Source organism: Euprymna scolopes, chromosome 11 (genome assembly GCF_053919585.1).
Source record: "Euprymna scolopes isolate OS-2025 chromosome 11, ASM5391958v1, whole genome shotgun sequence".
In the NCBI taxonomy this organism is placed as follows: Eukaryota; Metazoa; Mollusca; class Cephalopoda; order Sepiida; family Sepiolidae; genus Euprymna; species Euprymna scolopes.
In genome coordinates, this window is record NC_136492.1 from 27,857,867 (window position 1) to 27,869,763 (window position 11,897).

Sequence of the window (11,897 nt, forward strand, 5' to 3'; positions counted from 1 at the left end):
AAACTGAAACATAATTATCAAAGTATACTTATGCAGATAGATATGAAAAGGCTTTATTAAAGTTTGTGCCTATTTCCATTCTATTGAGGCCAGGTGCGAACGCAGACCCAACAATTTTATTATACCATCCCTATTTAAGTTAAAACATACTTAGTAAAGTATTCTTATGTACATCTATATCAAAAACACTTGTAAACGTTTTTTTTTTTTAATTTTTTAATTTTTTATTTCCATACTTTGTGGACCAAGCGCGAAAGCAGACCCCACAATTTTAATGAACCATTGTTCTGCCAGATCAAACATACCCATTCCTGTGTCTCGATACATCTTCTATCATTATATGTGATCAGTTTTTTAAAATAGTCAACCATGTAGGAGCCTATTCGTGACCAGACACACACACACACACACACACACACACACACACACACATACACACACATTCAGTTTTAGATGAAGCAGAAGTAATATCATGGCTCTTCCAGCTCTGCTCTTACTTGCTACAAGTGATCCGGCAAAAGGCGAGTGGTCAATTATTACACATAATATAGTGCAAGTCGTTACTGATGGAAAGAGGAAAGACAAAGCAAGGCAGGGCTGACAGACTTCTTTATTCAACACAACTTATGACCAATTATATTCGAATATGTTTTATTAGCACCGTCACTTTTACACTCTACAAATTACAAAACAATGAATAAAAATTAATAAAAGTAACATTTTAATTTGTTAATAATTACGATATTCTCTTTCTTTGCTCGAAGCTGTTTATTAGAAAAATTATTAATTGCATTATTTGCGGTGCGTCTCCGTCGTGTTTATGTGTTCATTAAGACAGCCCGCTTAGCGAATTGTCTGCAGGACAAATTCATTGTTCAAAGAAAAATGGCGGAACAGACGAAAATATTGTTTTGACGTCAGATAAGATAAACACCTTTATATTTCGAATAGTCTTTAAATTACTTCCGGGACGTGCGCGTTTCGTGGAAATGTGCGCAAACATTGCGCAGTTAGCGTAAACGCTTTTTAAACATTAGCTAGGAACAAAGTGCAGTATCTGTTCTGATACCACACTTTATTTTTCTTGTTCTCGGTCAGCTGAGAGAAAAACCTTCATGTCTGAGACAATTATTATTTTTTTCCGATCCAGAGTGCCATTTTTAGGGATCTGAATTATCCCCACATTTAATGTTACATGATAAGGCGTGTCCCCTTTTCATGTAAGTACAAAAATAGGGAATTAGTTAAATGAAAATGATATCAGAATAAGCGAGGGTTGAACCGTGTAGATAAGTTTTAAAGAACAATAGGTTTAAATGGAATGTTCAGTTAAATTGTTGATTCTGTTAAAATATTTTATAAATAAAATTTGGCTGGAAAACTATTCACAATTCTTAGGAAGAATGCATAATAAAAATATCGGTTACATAATGAGACAAGTAGGTTAAATTCCTTTGTAAAACAGCAAAGAGAATGGGAAATTTCCTGGTCGTCAGAAATGGTTTCAAAACGTGCAAATTGCACATGTTTGAAACACGTGAGTTGTGGTCACGTTGACCAGACATACGTGTGATTTCTCAATATAGAAAATAGTTCGAACTTAGTTAGAGGGGGAATCAGATCAGTCAGATCAGAGAAGCAGAGAAGATCAGACCGATTCTCCGTTAGAGTCAAGGCACCCTCTAGGAAGCGAGAGGTTTAGAGGTACCATGTAAACAACTTCGAATCCCTGAAATACAGAATCATGTCCGACCGGTCGAAGAAGAAATAAATAATCATCATGTTTTCTATAACTGCCGTCTTTCTGTGTTCATCATTACAACAAAAAAGGTAACGTGTTTATATTATGTGTACAACTGCCAAACGTAAATGCCAAACGCATTATCTCTCGGTCTATCTATCTATATATCAAATCTCCTCTCATTGGGTATTACATGCCGTCAGCTCTCCTGTAGTAATCTGTAACCTGTCTGTCTCGTTATATATAAGAACTGTCTCTCTCTTTATATGTACCCTGTTTCTATATCTCACTAATGTCTACATCTCTCAAAAATATGAACACTCACAATGAATATATATAAAATCTAGCATCCAACAACATGATCACACACATGAACACACTAAGACTCTTCCTAATACGAACAGTCAACACCAAAGAATAATACATACATCATCTTAATATCACCCATTACATAACATTAAAACCGATCGTGGGGAGGCAAGCAAATAGAAAGAATTGGGGCGTTCGGGAAATATAACACGGCAGATCGCATATCTCCGCCATGGCCTAATTTTTTTTTATTTTTATTTTTAGTTTGATTTTCACAATTGAAATTTGGTATAACTCTTCAATCAATTATGCATTGTGGTTAAGATTATGATTGGGTTTATGTTTTCGATGATGTATATTATAATGAAGGTGATGTCTACCAAGATCACGTGGTCAGCATCCCCGAGTAAACTATCGCTCTTTGTTACAAAATTATCGGAAACTGTGGTCAGAAATAGGAATAGAAGTAATACTTTCTGATCCCGACGATATGCGAGAGGGTTGGGAACGTGAAAGTCTATTTCAAGGTATGGGATATAGAAAAGCTATGTGTGATGCTACCAGTTCGTCTGTGTAACTATTGAAACCCAACCTATATAACTATGGAAACCAAGCCTATACTGTGGTCGACAGTAAAGCACCAAATACTTGAGCGCTAGTATCTAGAGAGAATGCATCTATACTGTATACTGTCAGAGATGTGATGATTAGGGTATTTTTTTTTAATGTACCCCAATTCGCGAACTACTGACATATAACGACACAGCCTTCCGCAGCAAAGAATTCAAGGCGTTTGCAGATGAATGTGGGTTTGAACTTGAGATTTCGCTGTGCATATGCCCCGGTCATGAAACGGACCTCGGTTTAGTGAATACTCAGATAGCATGTGTTGTTTGCCTTTTAAACGTCAACCGGTTTTATGCTCTCTGCTCTTTGTGTGAGTCGATTTATATGTAAATTAGCTTAACTCTCCCTCGATCTCGCAGGGAGATCTCTTCTCTGCTACAGCAGCTAAAATGAACTGCTCCATACCCGAGGCGGTCTACTGTTCCAAAAGACGACGATCCATCTTTCACCTCACCAGCTAATGCTATATACCGGTAAGATGTCCGGGTGAAAGGAATCGATGTTATGACACCAGTAGCAAACCCCAAGCACCAAATACATATACGTGAGTGCTAATATCTAGGGAGAGTGCATCTATTCTGTCAGAGATGGATTTATTTGGGTACAATCCTGCGTCCAGGTAGAACGGTAGAGAAAATATTTAGTTAAAAAGTAAGTAACGTTATGTTGCAAGTTTTCTTTTTTTTTTTTTTTTTTTACACAGTGATCACCACTTATCAAGGCCCGGAAGCCACTCAGGGATAAGGGTTATTGCAAGTACATTACGTTAGTGAGGAGATTTGCTGAAATGTTTACTTAAGGGGGCGGTTCATTAGGAATTTGTTAACATTGGACTTGAAGACAACCAAGTTGTAGTCCGGAGGGAAGCAGGCAGACGGAACAGAGTTCCACAGGCGTGCAGTTCTAAGAAAGAAGCTTTGTTCATGGAATCTGCGTTTTGATTTAGGCACAGATATAGAGTGGGGGAAATTTTTCACAGTGGATTCAGCTAGACGGGTGTTTTTCGTGAAAGATTGGCGAGGGGGGACCAGAGATTGGAGTTCAGACGAGCATCTGCCATGGAAATAACGATAAAACAAGGACAGGCTCGCAACGTCTCTTTTGTGGGAGAGAGGTTGCAAGGTAGAGAAAAGGGCATCCCCCACTAAGACACGAAGTCTATTTTGTACTCTGTCAAGGCAGGATAGGCTGTTTTTAGCAGCTCCTGCCCAGATATGGCAACAGTATTCCATTCTTGGACGTACTTGGCTTTTATATAGATAGAGAATTGCATCCGTAGTGAGATATCTTCTGGAGCGGTAGAAGGATCCCACCATCTTTCCAGCGACCTTGGCAACAGACTTGATGTACGTGTTCCATTTCAGATCAGGAGTAAAGGTCAAACCCAGAAGCTTGTCAAAACACGGAGCCTCTCCCAGACGAGAGCCATCCATCCCAATTGATGCCAGATGGGGATCAGAGCGTTGATGATGTAAGGATAGGAGTTTGGTTTTAGATGCATTAAAGGTAACCAGCCACGTCTTGCCCCACTGAACCACGCGCTCGAGAAGGAAACATATCTTCTATTCTATTTTCATTTTTTGTGGAAGAGTGTGACTTTATTAAAATAGATACTTATTATTTTAAGACTAACTCAATTAATCTTAACTGCACATGCTGTGGTGCAGAAATACCTAGTTTAGAACTACGGTGCGGGACTACACCTCTCAGTGTTTATTTAATGTAGATATCATCAGATTTTTCATTTAGGAAAATGAAAATCTGATGATAAGCCTGTGCTACTGATTACGTATGTCAAATAAACAAGGGAGGGAGGCCTCCTCAGCCCTGGTCGACAAGCTTCCTAGATCTGGCGACCCAAACAAATTATCGGTTTGCAAACCTAAACTGCTTAAGGAGTAGGTAGACTCAGCCTATCGTACGACCTTCATCATGCTTCTTTGTCTATTAGCCAGGCGCAAGGTATGATCACAGGGATTCAGCAGAGACACTCAATGTTTGGCATTGCTTCCTCCACTTCCGTTTCATCCCCTTCCTCTAAACCAGGCGTCTTGGGTTCTTTGTTGTTACATATGTTCACGCAATTAGACTGGGCCACTTTAGATTGACAGGTTTGAGGGTATCGATCCGACAATTTTTTGGCTGCTGTATTCCGACTGATAACAGAGGAGCCCTAACTCTTAGCAATTAGAGCGACTGCTCTATCATCAGATTCGTTATGCATGGAAAGGGAACTTGCACTCATTTATGGCGGGATTTCCATACTTCTGTAGATGAAGAGTCGACTAATGGTCTACTTGTGTGTGCATGTTTGGTATCAGACACATCCAATTTGTCCAACATCTCATACCCTAAAGCTGAATCTATGAAATAAAATGACGGCCCAGACAAAAATATGATCAAACCAGACACACACTCATACAAAACTAATTCGCCTGTCATTAAGGACATTGCCAAGTTTGCTGCAAAGAAAGTGGGTTCTCTTTACCGTGCTAGAAAATTACTTACAGCTGAGTGTATCTAATATCTTTACAAAGTCACCATTTTCCCATGCATGGAATATTTCTTGCCACATTTACGCTGGTGCATCTGTCACTAATCTCTCACTCCTAGTCGAAAATAGATCTCCAAGATTCAGCACTATCAACCAAATTCCAACCTTTGTCCCATCGCTTGAATGTTGCATTCCTTTGCCTGTTTTATAAATATTTAAATGGAATATGCTCCGACAATCTCGAAAGATTTGCACCCCCTCGACATGAATACCCTCGACTAAGCTGACAAGCAGCAAAATTCTACCTCTACACTGTAGAGATCCCTAGATGCCGGAATGCCTCCTACTCTAATAGTTTATTCCCACGAACTGCTAGACTTTGAAATTCCCTCCCGGGAGTCTCCTTCCCTGACTATACTGACATGCCGGAGTTCGTGTAATGTTGACAGATATCTTGCTGCTCAACTCATTATATAGTGTCCCAGCAGATTTGGTTCAAAATAGGAGCACGTGGTAATGTCCCCTGTTTGGGTCTAAAAAAGAAACAGTAAAATAAATACCAATTAATTTACTTTTCACTCGTGCTTGAAAAACATGTACAGGCTGACCAAAAAGTCGCTGAAGGGTTTTAAACTTAAATAGATTCTTTATTTTTGACGATACCTTTCTGTTCTTTTAGCACAATCTGACAAAGACATTGATAAATTTAGAGAAAAATGATAATTAAAACAATCTTTATTTATGAAAAATTATGTCTTTTAAATATTGTCCACTTTCAGCTTCATATATTTGTGCCCTTTCAAAAACATTATTCAAGACAGATTGCAGAATGTCTGTATTGCTATTTAATTCCCTTATTTCGTTCCCGATGTTTTCCTTCAATTCTAGCAGAGTTTGTGGTTTGTTTTGAATTGTGACTTGAGTTATCTCTTACATGGAAATTCCGTCAATAAGTTCTTTGAGTCAAAACAAGTGAACCCTGATTTTGGTAAAATAATTTCACAACTTGCGTATGTTGTTCAATGTTTTATACGTAATTAATTTCCCAAATGTTATGTGCACAATGTCTGAAAAAAAAAAAAAAAAAAAGCAATCATTAATGTTAAAATTACAAAGATTTTCAACCCTTCATTGACTTTTTGGACATGCTGTAGATATTATTTACGAGAGCTTTTATCAAGGTCCTAATGGATAGAGCTTCCGACTGTCAATTAGATGGTTGAAGCTTCGATCTCTGCCTGGGGATAAGTGCTAATTTAGTTAGATCAAAGCGCTGCGATATACAAAACAGTACGTTGATATATATATATATATATATATATATATATATATATATATATATATATATATAATAAAATTAATATATATATATATATAATAAAATTAATTACATGAAAATATATAAAATATTAACTATATAAGGCTCAATTTTTTTAAATTCATAGTAATATATTACGAATACAATATTTAAATGTAGTATAAGATAATATTTATTTCTAACTAATTTTAACATAATAACATACAGATAGTTTTAAAACTTTGTATATAATATTTTTTATTTTTATTTTTTTATTTATCTTTTAATAGACTTACTTTCCATAACTCAATTAACTATAGGACGCGAGTATAATCTCCATTTTCTTTCCCTTATCTTTCTCAGAGTTTCTAGACTAATATGACAGGCAGCAGTTGATCTCTGTCTCCTCTTTTTTTCTTCCTCTCTTTTTTTTTCTTCTTCTTTTTCTATTACGCGCTGTTCTATTTCTTTCTCTCTATATCCGTATATTTTCTCCCCTTTCTTCCTAGGTTAGTAAACGCGTGTCAACGCATTTACGTGTAAGAACGTACATATTTAGAGGCGTGTGTGTATGTGGGTGTAGGTGTGTGTATGTGTGTTGCGTGTGTGTGTGTGTGTATGTGTGTGTGTATCTATGGTTACATCGAGCTGCCGCTTATAAGTGTCTTAATATTTTTATTTTTTATTTTTATTTTTTATTTTTTTTAAATCCCTCCCACCCTCTCTATAAAATGTATTAAGTGGATTGCTACTACCACCCCCTCTGTTTTTTTAGGGTAGAGGCCCGATCTTTTCTTTCCTTTTTTCAGTATCAAAAATGTAATTGTCTGGTTTAGATGCTTGAAAATACCATAAGGTTGAAATAAATTATTGCATCGACAATTATGTAATTTCCGTGTTATATTTTTTTTTATGTTATTTCTCTGTTTACCACATTGAGCTCTCATACCCGGATTTCCTCTGGAATTATTCCATTGTAACACTATATATATATATATATATATATATATATATATATATATATATATATATATATATATATATATATATCGAATATAACGAGCTTTACCTTTTGAGGCTAGGATCGCCTTGTAATAATCTTCTATAATATAAATCTAAACTGTCTATTTAGATGTATATATGCTCGTATGTATGTCTACCTAAATATTTCGACAGAGGCGACGGATTTTCACGCGATGGGTATTTTCACGCTTCGGACGACAGATATCGAAAAATTGGCTAAAAACATTGATTCCTTCACCCTCAACTGAACCCTTTTCTACAGGGACAGGTCGCTTTTTTAACTCGATGAAAACGAAGGGTTGTAAACTTGGGTTGAATTTGAGGGTATCAAAACCAAATCAAAATATGATGAAAGTAAAAATAAAATAGATAAACCCCATAATTTATACCTGTTCACACTGAAACACTTATCACAATATTCTGTGGATCTACATTAAAAAAACCTTGTTAAACTTTGTGACATATTTTAATTCTATGGAGGTCAGGTGCGAACGAACACCCCATAATTTTATTATACCATATTTCTTCAAACTGAAACATAATTATCAAAGTATACTTACGCAGATAGATATGAAAAGTCTTTATTAAAGTTTGTTCTATGGAAGCCAGGCGCGAATGCAGACCGCACAATTTTATTATACCATCCCTATTTAAGTTAAAACATACTTATCAAAGTATTCTTATGTACAACTATATCAAAAACATTTGTAAACTTTTTTTTTTTAAATATTTTAATTTTTTATTTCCATACTTTGTGGACCAGGCGCGAACGCAGACCCCACAATGTTAATGAACCACAGTTCTGCCAGATCAAACATACCCATTCTTGTGTCTCGATACATTTTCTATCATCATATGTAATCAGTTTTTTAAAATAGTCAACCATATAGGAGCCTATTCATGACTAGACACACACACACACATTCAGCTTTACATTATATATATATATATATATATATATATGTATATATATATGTGTGTGTGTGCGCGCGAGCGCGCGCGTGTTCCTTATAGACTCCAAAACGGCTAGATAGATTTTCTTTAAAATTTGCAGAACTTTATTGCTTAAGTCTGAGGGTGATCTTAGTTAAGTTTTGTCTCAGAATTCCCCCAATAATTACGGATAATCGAAACCGTTATTTTCATTTGTTTAATATCGGTAAAACCATTTTTTCCATGTCGTCGCTTAGCTACAATGATAGAACAACGGGCCATGAAAATTCTACTGTGGGTAAGTTAATAGCGTGTTTTTTTGTTATATATATATATATATATATATATATATATATATATATATATATATATTATGTGTGTGTCTGTTTATATATATATATATATATATATATATATATTGTGTGTGTCTTTATATATATATATATATATATATATATATATATATATATATTTGTGTCTGTTTATATATGTGTGTGTGCGTGTGTGTTAATGGTAGGTTACATTCCAATGATAAATTGATAAATTCAATTTACAATCATGTTTCCAAATATTTTTTTATTTTTTCATATTTTTTAATTATAATATAGACGACTACATATACCTTTTTTATTGTTTTCTTACACGTGTTTCGTGATGATGACGAAAAATATAGTCCATTGTGTCATTAGTCAATAAGACTGATCTTTAAAAACGAAAATGTCTTCAAAAATCGAAGGGATGAAATAAAAGAAATAAAAAAGGGAGGCATAGGATGGATGGGATGTAATTTTAAAAAAATGATGATTATTAATTAATACCCCGAACAGATTTACGCTATCTGTATGTTCCCTTACAAAGAAAAAGATAAAGGGATACTAATACTAATCCTTATGTCTAGAATCTTTATGTGAATTTTGATAAAAAAAATCATTACATGATTTTCATTTTAGAAAATGCAAAAAATGTAAAATTTTAGGCTGAAGCTTCTTTAGAAGAAATTAACATTCAATGAATTTTGCTTGGTTGCATAGTTGAATAACTATGGGCCAAATTTAATGCAAATCTGAAATATTTAAACTTTTAAATGAGAGATTGTGCAAAATGTCTCAAAATTCTTTTTAAATACCCTAAATAAACTGAAATTTGAAAATATTTATTATTAGCAAGGAGACCCCACGTTGGCCAGGATTGAATGTTTCACACTCCCATGTTTTCAGTGAAATCCCTCATTTTTTTCAATCAAATCGATTGATTGCCAGATCTAAGTGGGCACCATTGATATATTTCAATCTGGCATTGCGGTGCCTCTGGAGGAAGCTTCACGTGCGTCTCGCAGACCATAGCACATCGTAATCGAAATTGCACTGTAGAGAACCTGCTATTGATCTTATAAAATCTTTTTATACAATAGCTTGAATTACAGTTTAAAATGCAAAAGCCAAATATCATGCTTCAATTGTACTCTACGCAGAAACATTCATTACGGACGCGCCCCTGTCATATCAAAGAACCTACTGTTGATTTTATATGCCAGGCCTTTCTACTTGCGCGATGATAATGGCTTGAATTAAAGTTTAAAATGCAAACGTCAAGTATCCTCGTTCAATTGTGCCCTAAACAGAAACATTCATTTCGTACGCGCTTCTGTCATATCAAAGAACCTATTGTTGATATTGTACGTGGGGCTTTTCTGCTTGTGCGATAATAAAAACTTCTCGGGTGTACTTGTTGATCAATTATCGATTATCGATACTTATCGAATACATTCCGATACAAAACCTATCCAAGAACACTGCCAGGCCCATAAAATACATTTATTTGCAATTTCATAAAATTGTTTCAATAGTTTTGGAGTCTATAGGGAACGAACTCAGACACACACAGACACGCGCAGACACACACACAGCCAAGTTCCGTTCATATAATATAATACTAGCAGGGAGACCCGACGTTGCCCGGGATTTAATGATGATCAACGAATATTTAACAACCCTATATTTTTATTGTCATCGAAATCCGCTAAAGCTTCATATGCCTCCAGACAGTAATTTAGTCCAAAATTTATGTTATTTTATATTGCACTCTAGAGAACCTACTGTTTCTTTTATAAAATTATTTCCAGTTAGCGAAAAAATATTAAGAAATTTACGTGCGGATTTGAACCTACAGACCAGGTCATGCAAAAGAAAAAAAAAAAAAGTACACACACAAAAAAAATACGCTATCGGCTGACTTACTGTAGAATTTTCACAGCCCATTGTTCTATCATTGTTGCTAAGCGACGACATCGAAAAAATGGCTTTACCGATGATAGATAAATTAAAATAACGGATTGGATTATCGATTATCCGTAATTATTGGGGTATTCTAAGACGAGACTTAACTAAAATCACTCCCAGACTTATACAATAAAGTTCTGTAAATTTTAAAGAAAATCTGTCCAGCCGTTTCGGAGTCTATAAGGAACGAACTCAAACACACACACAGACAAAGTTATATATATATATATATATATATAGGTTTGAGATGTTCAAAAGTCGAGACGAATGAATACAAGGAGGTTGTTAGATAAGGCTCAATAACAAGAGCAAAATATTTTTAATTATTTATTCGTTGGTAAACAGTTAGATATCGTCGCTACAAACAGCATCTGTTTCAGTCAATAAGACTTCGTCAGGCAACCTTGAACCCATCGATTTTTTAGGCGTCGATGAGTTCAGGGTCGCCTGACGAAGTCTCATTGACTGAAACCGATGCCCGTTTGTAGCGACCATATGTAACTGGTTACCCTCGAATAAAAAATTTAATATATATATATATATATATATATATATATATATATGTGTGTGTGTGTGTGTGTGTGTGTGTGTGTGTTTTAACTCTTTTTCAAAGTGTTTTTAAACATGCTTTATTAACTACTTGGTCTTATATATATATATATATATATATATATATATATATATATATATATATATATATATTTATTTATATATATATATATATATATATATAATAAAAATTACAATTAAATTTACCAAAATGATCCAAGATGGTAAAATTAAAGTATATTATTAATATTAAAGAATTAATATTTATAAAATTATCTCAGCCAGATGTAAAAGCTCAATAAAACCAAATAGGAAATAGATCTTATAATACGAGCAAACAGTTAATAAAACATGTTAAAAAAACCCTTTGAAATAAGTTAAAAACATATTTAATCTGAAAAGGAAACACTAGATAAGTGGATAGTCCTTAATCCGCGGAGTTTCGAAGAAATACTTTCCTAGGATAGGAATTAGCAAAATGCGGGATCGGATTTTGCATGCAAAAGTATTTGATGAAACAACAAGTAAGTCAAAGATCTTACTTGATAACAAAAAAAAAGTGACGCAGAGGGTATTCCCTCTGCTGCACTTTGGTGAAGAAAAAGGTGATTACACATGAATGGATAGTCTGGTAGAAGATATATA